General features: G+C 41.4%; 1 protein-coding gene across 1 annotated transcript in view; it reads right to left on the bottom strand.

The window, feature by feature from the left end:
- Nucleotides 1–14,982, bottom strand: part of FAM134B (family with sequence similarity 134, member B) — a 131,412-nt gene that overhangs the window by 74,217 nt on the left and 42,213 nt on the right. The window lies entirely within an intron of this gene.

The raw sequence follows: 14,982 nt of genomic DNA, 5'->3' as shown, positions 1-14,982 counted from the left end.
TCACAGCACTACTGTGGTCTTTCTTTCCTTCTTTCCTTTCCCTCTTAGCTCCCACAAATGAGTGAGCACATGTGGTATTTATCCCTCTGTGCTTTGCTTGTTTCACTCAACATAAGTTTCTCCAGGTTCATCCATGTTGTTGCAAATGGGATTTCATTCTTTTTTATGGCAGAGTAGTATTCCCTGGTGTATATTTATAAGTTTCCTTATCCAATCATCCATCAATGGACATTTAGGTTGGTTCCATATCTTGGCTATTGTAAACAGAGCTGCGATAAACATGGGAGTGCAGGTATCTCTTAGATATGGTGATTTCCATTCCTCTGGACACATACCCAGAAGAGGGATTGCTGGATCCTATGGAAGATCTATCTGTAGTTGTCTGAGAAACCTCCATACTGTTTTCTGTAGTGGTTGTACTAATTTACAGTCCCACCAACAGTGCAGGAGTGTTCCCTTCTCTCCACACCCTCGCCAGCATTTGTTAGTCACCATCTTTTTGATTATAACCAGTCTAACTGGAGTGAGATGGTATCTCAATGTGGTTTTAATTTGCATTTCCCTGATGACTAGTGATGTCAAGCATTTTTTCATATATCTGTATGTCTTCCTTTGAAAAATGTCTATTCAACTCCTTTGCCCATTTTTTTAATTGGGTTATTTTTTACTGTATAATTGCTTGAGTTCTATGTATATTCTGGATGTTAGTCTCTTGCCAGATGCATAGTTAACAAAAATTTTCCCCCACTCTGTAGGTTGTCTTTTCACTCTCTTGATTGTTTCTTTTGCTGTTCAGAAACTTTTTAGTTTGATGTAGTCCCATTTGTTTATTTTTTCTTTTGCTGCTTGTGCTTTGGGGCTCATATTCATAAAGTCTATGCCCAGACCTAACTGCTGAAGTGTTTCACCTATCTCAATATTAAATTCTAAAGAGATAAATGGAGCAGATGGGAAAGAAGGGTGCTATGGACTGAATTTTTGTTTCTCCCCCAAATTCAAGCGTTGAAGCCCTAACCCCCAACATGATGGTATTGGGAGGCAGGGCCGTTGGGAGAAAACCAGGTTTGGATGGAGTCATGGAGATGGAGCCCCTATGAAGGGATCAGTGCACTTAGAAGGGGATGAAGGGACTGCAGCACTCTCTGTCTGTGGTGTGAGGATACAACCACAGAGCAGCCTTCTGTAAACCAGGAAGAGGAACCACCAAAAACCAGACCATGCTGGCACCCCGATCTCAGACTCCCAGTCTCCACGACTGTGAAAAATCAGCACTTGTTGCTTCATCCACCCAGTCTATGGTATTCTGTTAGAGCAGCCCCAACAGACTAAGACAACGTGGTGAGCAGGCAACGTTCCTGACACAGCATCAGAGCAGGAAACCTGTCCCAGCAGCCTCATCAACTCCTTACTGGCCTCCTCTATTTCTTGAAATCCCTTGGTTACCAGAGAACAGCTTTTTTCCTATTTCAGAAATCAGTCAGCAGTACCCGGAGGAAAAGCTTTCTCTAGAATTTAGCTAACTACCTTTCCACTGTGGATTAAATTATCAATCCCATATGCTTACCAGCATGAGAAAAGTCATTTATTACAAGCCATGCGTTCTTTCACTGTTGCAGGGCTTTCATGCCTTGAATAAGGAACAAAGGCAAACTTAGAACTGATCTCTAACTTTCCAAGTGCCCTACACAAAGAGCACAACCAAACTCCTCAAACCAGCATTTCTTCCCCTCTTCCATTAGGTAAGTAGAAATGGTCCAACTCAATCACCTACAGATTGATTGAACAACGTATAGGCACGGGTACGTCAGAAACATCATGGAAAGACTTGTATTACCTTTTCACTCTATTTTTCCATGAACTTTTTTGAAGTACCCTCATATAACTAAGACTGTGGAGAAGGGCAGTCTTTTCTATCCCAGATTAATAAGAACCTGTGACAAGTCCTGTTCTGACCCCGAATCAGTTTCAGACCCATTTCTTAATTTAAAAATAACTTTCTTTTCCATTTAAAAAATCTCTCAATCACTCAGTCTTCATTATATATTCTGAATATGGTGTCTCTATTAAAAGCCCTTTACAGCAAGATGATTTCATTCCAACTTAGCCCTAGGAAAAGAAAAGTATTTAAATGTGCAATTTATTCAAAATAAACAGCCATTTCTGCATTGAGGAGGTTGCTTGATAAGCTCTGGAATTCAGACAGTTTTCCTTCCATAGCAGATGACTCCTGAGTCATGACTGAAAATATCATCACTCGTTTTAATAAAGATAATTATAACTGACCCCCTAAAATAAGGCAAACATCAAGAAAAAGACCTTAAAAATGTGTTTTCAGTGAAAATAAAAATACTACTCAAAATCTAAAGCTTGTAGGTCAGGAGAAGTACATACTGAAAGCACTTCTTGGGCTTTAAATGACACGAGATGGCTCTGAATGTTATAGTTTAAAAATACTCTCTAAGAATACAAGCCAAATGACTGCAGGATTATAAGTCCTCTCTCCCAGTTGTTCAGGTATTAAAAACAGGCACAAGTAAGAATAGCCTTCAAAAGAACTAATAAACAGCACATGAGTAGTAATGCAATATTCCCCAATAAGGGTACTACACCATGGACCTTTTCCTCTTTTACCAAACGCCTCTAAATAGTAATGTTGACTCCCCCATTTCCCTCCTTCTTACATACTCCCTTCCTCTTTAAAAATCAATTAAAGAGGAAATATGACCTAAATGACAAATGAAGGGCACATTCCTGGGTTCCTCCTTTAGAAGCAGTGCTCTAGCTGCTGGGGGTAACGATGATGCCTATAAGTCAACTTTCCCAGCTGGCCTTCCAGCATTTGCCCAGTTACCACCAAACGTTATTTTCCATTTTCCAGTAGAGATTTACAGATGTTGAGCAAAGTCACTCAGCTGCCCAGCCCACCTCTCCCAAGACACAACGCTGCCCCCTAGAAACAGACCAGACTCTGCCTGCAAGCTCCACGCAGCACCTGGCAGCGTGCGTGAAACACTGCCAGGGGGACAAAAGCCAGCCAGCCCCACTGCTCACCTCTCCTCTTTCACCCCCATTGTCACACTGCTCTATTTTGAAAACAAAATCAAACAAGATAAAACCGAGCTGCTCCCTATTCACAATAGCCAAATGAGGGGAACCACCTAAATGTCCATAAGTTGATGACTAAACAAAATGTGGTATGGCCAAACAAGGGAACATTACTCAGCCGTGCAAAGGAATGAAGGACTGACGAGAGCTACAACACGGATGAGCCGTGAAGACATCACACTAGGTGAAGAAAGCCAGAAAAAATAAGGACACACACTGTATGAATCCATTTCAAAAAGAGGGTAACTCTGTAGAGAGAGAAAGCAGATTAGTGGTTGCCAGGCACTGGCGGGAAGGGGGAATGGGAATTAACTGCTTCACGGTTATGGGGTTGCCTTTTGGGGTGATGAAAATGTTCTGGAACTAGATAGCAGTGACAGCTGTACCACACTGTGAATGTGCTAAATGTCACTTGGGGTAAATTTTATGTTATGTGCATTTTATCACACACAAAAGAATTTTTTTAACAACAACAAAAACCAAGCTGCTGCTTTCTGGGTCACTGTTTAATTTCTCTTCGTTCATTCACCACCAATATTTTCCAAATCCTTCCATTTTCTCAGCCCTCATCTCATGCCTAAATCACTGAATTTGGTTTTTCACTCCTAAAAACCTCCTCTCCTCTGAATACTTACACAAAAAGCATGACTCCAGACATATGTTTATACAATCTCATGACCTCCCCTGGTTCTCTTGGAACACAGGTGGTGGCTGCCTCCAGCAAACACGCTTTGTCCCTGGCTTCTAGCACGCTGGTTCCTTGTTCAAACCCTCCTATTGCTACTTGCCCAGTGGGAACATTCTCCAGGCCCATTCTTGGCTCTCTGTCCTTTCCCTTTGCATTGGTGAACGTGGCCAGTCTGTCCTGCCTCACGTTAAGCCTCGTTTCAGGATGTGGTTCTCCCACAGATCAGGGTCAAACTGCATTTCTTCTGTAAATGGAGATGTGAGTTGGCAAAATGCCCTGGACGTTTTCAAATGAAAGTTGTTCTTTCACATCATAAGGAATACTGCATGAGCTTCCTGTTCCTGCTACAACAAATTACCGCAAATTCAGTGACTTAAAACCATGCAGACTTATCATCTTCCAAGTCTGGTAGCCAGACTTTAAACTGGGTCTATGGGCTGCATCGCTCCCAGAGGCTTCTCTGCCTCTTCCAGCTTCCAGAGACCACCTGCATTCCTTGACACGTACTCCATCTTCAAAGCCCACAGGCCTAGCACCTCCTCTCCTCTCTGAATTGCCTCTCTCTTAAAAGGACCCTGTGATTACACTGGGTCCCCTTGAATAATCCAAGATCATCTCCCCATTTCAAGATCCCTAACTTAACCACATTTGCAAAGTCCCTTTTATTCTGTAAGTAACATATTCACAGGTTCTGGGGTTAGTGTGGACATCTTTGGTGGGAGGGACAGAAATTATTCAGCCTACCCCAAACACGCCACAGCCCTGAGGACATACTTTGGCAGTTGCTTCTCTTCTAACAAGTAAAGACTTTGTCCTCAGTATTTAACAGGTCAATTTATGCTCTTCACAATCATTAGCAAATTAAGCTATTTTCTCGGATTCATGATTCAAGGTTATTTAGAGTTCTGGGGGAATTATGTATTGCAATTCATTTCCAAGAGAGGAAAAGCACTATATCAAAGACCAAGGAGGGAAATAAAGACTTTGGAGAACACACAATAAACAACATTCAATAGATTTTATAAGACAGTGGATAGAAACAAGCAGAAAAAGGGTCAGGAACTCAAAGTACCACTGAGTTCTTGGAGGACTCGCTAATCATTAGCTTGTTTTTCAACTAAGAAGCACAGCCATTTGTCACCAATTCATGCCGTTTGTTTGAAAATTTCCTCCCCAACCATTTTCTCTGTCTTACTCCCCTTTGATGCATTCTTCTATCACTTTTCTCAGCCCCTAGTTATTTTTTTCACTCCCCTTACTTCATTAAAACAGCTGTGTATCCATGTGTGTATGTGCATACAGGTACAGATGTAGACATAACCTTTAATTGGACTTTCTTCTTGTAATCAGATCAATACTAATATTTTTGCCCTGCTGAACTGTGCAGGTACTAACAACACATTGGAGCCATGCAGCAAGGTTTCAGCAACAGCCAAGTTATTCCTAGCTTCTCTGACAGCTGAGAAATGTCCCACCTCTCACCCCCTCTAGTGGTGGCTGGCTCTAGAACACTGCTGAGTGGCCTCAGGCTAAGGACTCAAGGAAAACTCAGAAGAATGCGTGAAATATTTCTAAAATAGGTGTCAGAGCCCAAGACCTCCCAAATATACAGTATTCTAGCTTCAGAAACTGTTCACTTTATGCATTAGGCATTTACCTTTTTCCTTTTCATGATTTTTGTATTGCTATAAAGTCAGAAACTCACAGGAATGGTGGACAGTATGGTTAAAAACAAACAAACAAGCAAACAAAAAAACACCAAGTCCAGCAAAAACAGGGTGGATAAATAAGTTGTGGTACGTTCACATGACGGAATATTATACGGCAGCAAAAAATAAATGAACCACAGCTACACACAGCAGCACAACTAATCTTTTAAAACATGTTTAGGGTTTCCGGAGGTGGGAAAGGGGTGGGGGGTGGCTAGCGAGAAATTGGTAAAGGGCCACAAAAAAAGATTACATTGTGAATACACTAATTATCCTGATTTGAGCATCACATATTGCACACGGGTATTGATACTCAATGCTGTACCCTACAGAAATGTACTATCTTTCGATTAAAAAATAAAATGAAATAAAAATTTTATTCAGGGACCCACATATGTAATTTAAATATATATATATTTATATACATTACTATTTAAATTTAAATAGATATACCTTTTGAAAAGAAAAGGAAGGAAGAGCACAGCATTCAGGACCATGCTTGCCTCTGGCAGCAGGATAGGGGAGGGGAGGCGCAACAGGGTCAGTCCTGGCTGGAGAACAGGTTCGTGTGGATTAATTTCATTATAATGTTTTACAACATACATATATATTACATATATTCTTCAATATATCAAATACAATCATTAAAATATAACTAAGGAATATATGTGGGTAGGCAGACAGACAGACAGACAAGATGGGATGCAGGGATAGGAGGTTGAGAAGGGAACACAATGCCCTCTCAGACTCCTTCTTATTCCAACTGTCCAAAGACTATAGCTCGGAGCATAAGGATAGAGATTTAAATATTATTCTGGAAGATACAAAGTGTCCGTATCTTTACCTGAAACATTCTGGGGAGTGTACCTAAATCATGAGAATATGCATTTCGGCCCTGTCACCTGTAGCTGGAGGCTCAACTTTCAGCTTGCCTCTGAGCCTCAGAAAGGAAAATTTAAGAACTTGGATCCCACTCTTCAGGGACACCACCTGACCTTGGAAATTACTGGAGGCTCAACTTTCAGCTTGCCTCTGAGCCTCAGAAAGGAAAATTTGGGCCGGCCCGGTGGCGCACTGGATAAGTGTGCTGCTTGGGAAGCGCGGCGGCGCTCCCGCCCGAGGGTTCGGATCCCACATGCAGACTGGTTCCCGCTCACTGGCTGAGCGAGGCGCGGGAGCAGCGCCGATCTCAGACTCCTTCTTATTCCAACTGTCCAAAGACTATAGCTCGGAGCATAAGGATAGAGATTTAAATATTATTCTGGAAGATACAAAGTGTCCGTATCTTTACCTGAAACATTCTGGGGAGTGTACCTAAATCATGAGAATATGCATTTCGGCCCTGTCACCTGTAGCTGGAGGCTCAACTTTCAGCTTGCCTCTGAGCCTCAGAAAGGAAAATTTAAGAACTTGGATCCCACTCTTCAGGGACACCACCTGACCTTGGAAATTAATAATTTTTCTTCATTCTTATTCTGTGACACCTTGTGTCAAGTGACACTTGGGCTGGTTGGGCCATCACCACCTATGACGACTGACTTTTTCTGAGGCTAGAATTCCCTCCTCTGAGCCCAGTTTGCTTCTCTGGACTTCGGCCCTGACCTTTGTTTCCAATGACTGGGCCCTGTCACCCTCTTCTCATAACTGGAGCCCGTCTCTGGACAGCCGCTCAGGAGCCCCTGGGCACGCAGGTGAACTGAATACCTGCGCGGCACTGTCTGCGGGGCTCCAGGTGTCAGGGCCCCATGCTCACCCTGCCTGCTGGAACACTCCCCCTTCCCCTGAGTATCTTTTGTTTCCCCTCTTAATACAGGCACCTTCTTTACAGAAAAAAATGTAATAAGGGTAAACAAAATCAATAAAATAAAAAACACCTAGATTCCTCTGACACAGAGATAACCACATTTACGTACCAACATCCAATCGTGACATGCTGCACATTATACCTCACTGCATTTACTTTAAGTCTAATTTTTTAGAAAACATTAGCAATAAAGAATGACCTTTCATATCCCTAAATATTCTTCTATAACTTGATCTTTATTGGCTAGATAATATTTCATTCATTCCAGTCACTAAGGCAGCAAAACAATGCTGACAACAAAAACTAATGTTGTAAATCCACAAACCCTCTCACAGCTCCTGCTGCAGGACCTTTGCACCTGCGGTTCCCTCTGCCTTAGAGCTCTTCATCCAGATGCGATTTGTAGCCTCACTTCCTGCTACTCTTTGCTCAAAAATCTTCTTCAGTAAGGTCTTTCCTAAATACTCTGTTACAAACTAGACCCTTGCTGATCCCCTCACCACTCCTTACCTCCTCTCCTGCTCTAGTTTCCCCTAAACATGGTTCACCCTAACACGGTTCAGCGCCTAACACCATATACTGTTAGTCATTATTTATGTTCTGGCTCACTCACTAGAATGTAAACTCCACGAGGACAGGGTGGTTTGTCTATTGTCGCTTCCCCCCTCCCCCTTCCACAAGCTCTTAGAAGTTCTGGCAATAAAGGTACTCAATAAATATTTGTTTAAAGGATGGATGAATGAACAAACACACATACATAATTTTACAAAAAAAATTAGAAGAAAATAAACTAAAAACTGAAAGTAAATTTAATTTCTGGGGAATAGATTTATAAGTGATTTGGGTTTTCTTCTTTATAGTTTCCTATATTTTCGATTTTCTAAATTAGCATTGTATTAAAATCAGAAAAAAAAACTCAGTTATTTTTTAAATGCTACTAAGCAAATAGGTCTATAAATACAATCTTTGAGGACTGTAAATAAGAAAAATAGACTTCTAACCCCCTACAAAGCCTTAATTTATATTTATATGATCACAACACAGGCCAGGGTGAGTTAAGAAAAATGTTAACTACTAACCATTCTTCCTTCCCTGGTAATTTAAATTTATTAAAGCAAAAATGCCATTAGGTACCACTTAATTAGTCTAGCTTAATTATTTATTTTTAAATGAAATTCATCCATTTTCAAATCCTTAATAACTCAGAATCTACTCCTTAAATCACAAACATGGGGTTAAGGGAATCTGAAAATATGGATAAAATAATCAGAATTATAACTTTCATTTGTTAGCAAGTGGCTGTAAAGACTAAGGCACTGACATGGGAAATGCTTTTAATTATGCAAAGATGAAGTAGTCCTGAAATAATGGAAAAAATGAGTAATTGAACTCATGTTAAATCAGACTATTATAAAATTGCATTAACTTAAAAGAATGTCAAAAACTAATATCAACAACAAAAATTATAAATTGTGATAAAATATAATATTAAGTGCCTCTTGCTTAGGGAGACCTGAGTGTTAAGTCCTTTAGGGGGTCACCAAATGTCCCCTGCTACCAGACCCACAGAAACTTGAAGCTCTGGGATTTCTGCCTATGTTTTGACTTCACAAATCTGTTTGAATTTAAGGAAAATATGTTACTTGTGAAAAAAACATGCAGCCAGGCACAGGTCTGAAATTTACCGTCCTTGTCAATGAAACAAGTGGGATATAAAATGTTCTTCCTGTTTCATTTTGTTTTTAATGCCTCGAGAAATATATCCGTTGCTGTCGTGAAGATCCACATCAGTTCCTAGCCTTTTCCCTTGAACTTACATTCTAGGCATGTACTTAGGCACTGACAGTGTCCTGAGAGAAAAGAGCAGGCCTTAAATGCCTAGAATGGAACATTCTTTAAAACTTGTAAATAATTGTTTAAAGAAGGGGCCGGGTTGCGATCCGTTGCCGGACACGGAAAAAAGACAAAAGACAAAAAAAAAAAAAAAAAAGTAAGAGCAGGCCTTAAATGCCTAGAATGGAACATTCTTTAAAACTTGTAAATAATTGTTTAAAGAAGGTACACCATGCATGGTGAGAGCATTCTCATAAGCATATTCTCCATATCATTTTCCTCCAAAACAGCTTTAAAACCTGCTCTAGTCCCTTGTTTCATACTTGACTTTAATGGGTCCAATTTTCAAAGCATAACTTTAAAAAATTAACACAATAGATTGGAATCTGGATGGAGAACTTTGAGAAACTTCAAGACCAAATCCCAGCAGCCCTGGCTAAGGACTTGCTATCAATCAATGAATGGGTCTGTTCTCTGGTCAGGGAGAAAGAGAAAAGGGCTTTGACTCTCCATTGTGTAATGGATGACTACAGAACTGAGCTCAATTATTATTTTTGAGAAAAAGGAATAAAAGGCTTATTCGGGCTTTTAAAAGTGGTGCTTAGCTCCCAGGCTCGCTGAGGCATCTTCAGCCAAAGATTTCCCCAAGCATAAATATGTTCATGCATATTTCCAGCATATTCTGAATTTAAGTGATTACCTTTTTTCTAATGCAGATTTTTTTTTTTCATCCAACCCAATCAAATGTATCCCTCACAGAAAGATTTTCTTTTAAAACTCATGGAGATGAGGCTATCTGTCTAGTCTGGCAGAGTATAAAACTAAAAACTACAGCTTTCAGATAGTATGACTTATTAGCAAGACAGGAGTTAGAAGTCTTACTTGTACAAGTTACAGAAGTACAAGGTTACAAAGTGTAACTTATAAGGTAACCTTAAAACACACGAGAAAAAATAAAAACTATACAGTCTAGTAATTTCAACATGAGAGTTAGAATTATTGGTGCACCTAACGTGGAAAGAGATTAAACCTTTTAAGCTCTCACTATTCAAGCTTTTTACTTGAAAATCCAGATCAGCTACCCTATTTATGCAATTTTGATATGAATAATGACACGAGTCATAAATACAAAAAATACAGTTTTCTCACTAAGTTCCATTCCTCAGAGGAGACTAGCAAACACTAGACAACTTTTCACTTTTAACGGTGGTATAACATTGTGATTTAATTTACTAGACGTCTCTGGCTTAAATGCTCCAATTTGTTCTAGGCCTAGGAGCTGAGTCTACATTAGGACTTAGGTTTTACAACCAAAAAGTCTTGGATCCTCTCTTCCCAACCAAAAATACAACTAGCTAGAATGCTTTGACTGGCAGTGATCTGGAAGCTCACAAAGCAAAAGGGCATTTCATCATCAAAATTGGGGCCACACAGTTGCTTCCCCTGAGACAGACAGAGAGAGAGAGGCAGGCTAAGAGGGGGACTCCTGCCTTTCGACCAAGCTAGAGGCAAAAAGCTCACGACTCTTGCTAATCCCTGCTGGCTCTGGAAAGACTGACCCCGTTAATTTGATGCTCTGTCTCTGAAGAATCAGCTCAAGGTAAGGCCATTAGATACAATGCCCTCACTGCAACATGGAAAGCCACCACCTGCTTCCTGTGGACAACACACTGCTAGAAGCATCTAAATTCCTGAAATGTCTGTCAGAAGGTCCCATCACTCTAAGCCATAATTTTCAAATTTCAAACTTTGGCTGTCACAGAAAAAAAATTATTTTCTCCAATCTGGCACTGAATAGTAAGACAAGATTTATGATGAGAAAACATGTACAAATTGTTAAAGAACTAGGTAAAGAAATTTTGAATTATTGTTATACGTCAGTAAAGTTATTTCTTTCTAATTTATACTTTCTTAGAAAAACCTGCCAAACTGAAAACAATTTTATGCTTTTAAAAAGTGATGTGCACACCGAAAAAAGTAAATTGCATACTTTCTCATTTGCTAACGGAGGATTTTATTCAATCAGCTGCCATAGTTTCATGAAGAAATAAAAAGCTATTTTACTATGGATCAGGTTTCAATTCAGTACTAGGAATGAACTATAAAAGACATTAATTTGGTTCAGTTGATAGACAGCCTTATATAAATCTTGTTCACAGACTGTAGAGTTTAATGTTTATTAAAAAAAAAAAAATAGGTCAAGCACAAACCCTTCTTAGAACACACCCACTAAGAATAACATTTTCACAAATGAATTTTGCAGGTACAAATATTGACATGATTAAAATTATCCAATTTTTGTTATTGATGATGCCATCAGAAATCAAGTCCTGGCTTTATTATCATGTACTTCAGTATAACATTTGTGAACTTTATGAATACTCTTTAAATGTCCAGAGAAACTATACACTTGCATAAGGATACATATACACCACCATTTTCGTGCTAAATTTCGAAGGAAAGACTACGTCTTGGTATTATATTCCCAGCTACCAGATTTAATGAAGCTCAATAGAATAAAAGACCATGAGGAAATTCCTGTATCTTCCATTAAACAAAAGGACAAAGGCCCCTTATGTTGGGGAAACATAAAATATTGGTCAGGACCCCTGGGATGTTGAGAGTCTTGCCAAGCATCTGAGGTGGGTGTGTGTGTGCACCCGGGTGTTCCTTGTTAATGTAGTTGCGTGTGCATGCCCAGGTGTTTTGGGTTGTGGACTTAGCTTTAAGGACTAAGGGATCTGATATGAAGCTTCTAGAGGATGCTCTGGGAAGCCATTAGGTTGGCTGCTCTTAGCTCTGAATAAAGCTTATTATTTCTTCACCCACAGCTCCCAGGACCTTTTCCTACTACCTGTTTCATAGACCTGCGTGTGGAGGGTTTGTGACCCAGTCCATACAATGGGCTTGAGGGGTCTGTGATCCCTAGCCCTAGCTTTACACCTTATGTTCTTCAGCATCACCTATCAAAGATCTATGCAATGAATTCTTCTTGACATTTACTTGTAGGAACAAATTTCTCAAAATTGCTTCCTTCATTTGTTCAATTAGAATTGCACAATTGGTCTGGTTTCCCTTTTTGCCTTTGCTGCCAGTACGCTCGAGGATGAATCTGTTACTCAATCACTGTCACCATGTTAGACTCCTGCTCCTCTACCAGATCTCTTTTAAACAGTCTTGTGTTTTCTGTTCCTAATAAGCTGCTTCAGACTTTTTGGAGTTAGGTGGCATATTTAAAAAAAAAAATCAACACAAAAGAATGTAGGGAACTGTGAGTAATAGTGAGGTCTCAACTAAAGTTGGAAAGTTGGACAGACTAAATTCTGGAGGCATGAACTGACTTCGTCATCTGACATTTCTCTAACAACACTGGAGCCAGAGTGGGGAAAGCCGATAATGGTACAGGATGTTTGTTTGCTTGCATGTTTTATTTTTTAAAATTGGAGAAATGAATATAGTTGACAGATAAGAAAATAAGAACATTCAGAATGGTAAGGACAGCATCTCTGCACTCACTGAGCATAGACCAGGTGGGAGCTGCACAGAGAGAGGAAGTCAGGCCAAAGACAGAGCTGAGGGACAGCCAATGGCAAGAGGCCAAGCAGGAGAAGAGTCGAACAAATAGTAAAAGAGCTGATTCAACAGGAGGAAGGGGCCAGGGAGGGGTGGGCAGAGGGTGCACTGAGAATTGGCTCTCAGACTTTGCAGGTATTGGAAACACAGTATTTCCAAAGGCTGAAGTCAAAAAACGAGGCTATCTAGCAGGTGATTGAATCCAGGCCGTCAGACAATCCATTAGGGTACAAGTTGGAATGACGGAGAATGGAGAGTGTAGGAGGGGCTACAGTTCATGAGCTACGATCTCTACAGAGTCCCTATTCAGTAGCAACCAAGGTGCTGAGAATGTGGCATAAACGGACAGTGCACCCTGTGTAGGAGGGAAGGTGTAAAGAGGCGGGGTTTGCAAATGCTCCACAGGTGGCCCTGAGGAGCAGTGGGGACACTGCTGAGCCCTCCTCCCACCACTGCACAGGGCAGTAGCTGACGAGGATTTTAAAGGGAGCCAGGGTGGAGATGACTCATTCTACTGAAACGAGAGAGAAGGAAAAGGTGGCCAGGAAAAGTTTAAGAATGTAGAAATTTTCCACACCAAAGAAGAGTTTTCAAGAGCCCAGATGAAGGGGTTAATGCAAAGAGGCACACGCTCAAGGAACACAACAACGAGGGAGAGAGAAATCCATGGCAGCTAGAGGTTGCTCATAGCAGCGACCCACAAAGTAGAGACGAAGGTTCCTGTGGGTTCGCAAAGATTAATTCACAAGATGGCACCTCTGCCTTCCCCCCCCCCATCTATTTCATATTATGCATCTAAGGTGGTATCAAAGATAATAATTGGGAGTAGTCAATCTCATAGAAGCAGAGAATAGAAAGGCGGTCGCCAGGGGCTGGGAGAGGGGGAGATGGGGAGTTGCTGCTCCATGGGAACAGAGTTTCAGTCATCAAAGATGAAAAAGCTCTAGAGATCTATGGTTCAACAACGTGCGTACAGTGAACAACGCTGCACCCTTAACAACTCGGTAAGAGGATAAAAGAAAAAGATAATAATTAGGGAGAAGGGTACGATTAAATTCTTTAATATAAGTTTAATATCTTTAGCCAAAACTGTGGGAAGCAGGAAAGGTGGGAGAGGGAGGGAGGCAGAACTGCCCAACGAGTCCTGACATCTCAGTGGCCCTCTCGTTGTCATCGCTGCTGTACGTTGAGGTATCTTATCTAATGTGTGCGGCTGCCAGTTCTGACCAAAGCCCTGAACTGCATCTGGATCTAACCTGAAGCCAGTTCTGTGCCTTCCTGAGACCAGTTCACTGCAGCAGTGCCCTGGTCACAGCAGTGTACAGGCAGGCTCCTGCCAACCATTCACAGGGCTCAAATGGGTCTTTGTCCTAAAAGACTTTCCAAAAGGAGGATGAAGCAAACACCAGTGTTTCTTCAGTCACAGACTGAGGAGCTCTGGGAAAGCACAGTAATTAATCCCATTTCTCTCTCTCTTTTTTTTTTCCCCATGCAGTAGAAATGCTGTATTCAGAGCAATGTCACCCAGTGGAAACCCTGACAGAATGAATGGCCTCTGACAAAGGCCTGTGCTGCAGGATGGAGCATGAGGGCTCCGCCTGGGCAGAGCAACTGGGTGTGTGTGGATCCCCACAGGAAGCCCAGTGCCCATAGCAGGGCCTGGCACAGAAGGCGCTCAACACAGGCCAACTGCTGAGTGAGCAAAAGCCCCACGTTGTCCTGCTCTGCTGTGCTGAAGGCACCTCTGCGTCACACTTCCATTTGGCCCTTATTCCATCCTGTGGTACGAGGACGGTTTCTCCCATTTCCCAGGAGAGTGAGGTTCAGATAGTACAGTACCTGAAGTACAGTACCTCCTAAAGATGTTAAGTCTCAATCCCCAGAATCCATGAATGTCACTTCATATGGAAAAAGGGTCCTTGGAAATTAGGTTGAGGATCATGAAATGAGATTACCCTGGGTTATCCAGGTAGGCTCCAAATGCCTTATCACAAGTATCCTTATAAGAGGGGGCACAGGGAGACGACAGAGACAGAGAAAAAGTGAAGTGACCATGAAGGCAGAGATTTCAGTGATGCAGCTACAAGCCAAGAAACACCAGCCGCCACCAGAAGCTGGAAGAGGCAAGAAACTGACCAGTCCCTAGCACCTCCGGAGGGAGTGCAGCCCTGCCAACACCTTGATTTGGGCCCAGTGATTCTGATTTTGGACTACTGGCCTCCAGAACTATGAGAGAATAAACTTCTGTTATTTTGAGCCGCCAAGTTAGT

This window comes from Galeopterus variegatus, unplaced genomic scaffold (genome assembly GCF_000696425.1).
Source record: "Galeopterus variegatus unplaced genomic scaffold, G_variegatus-3.0.2 Scaffold1935, whole genome shotgun sequence".
Taxonomy (NCBI): domain Eukaryota; kingdom Metazoa; phylum Chordata; class Mammalia; order Dermoptera; family Cynocephalidae; genus Galeopterus; species Galeopterus variegatus.
Note: the sequence above shows the minus strand (reverse complement) of the source record. Positions and strands in the feature narration are given on the sequence as shown.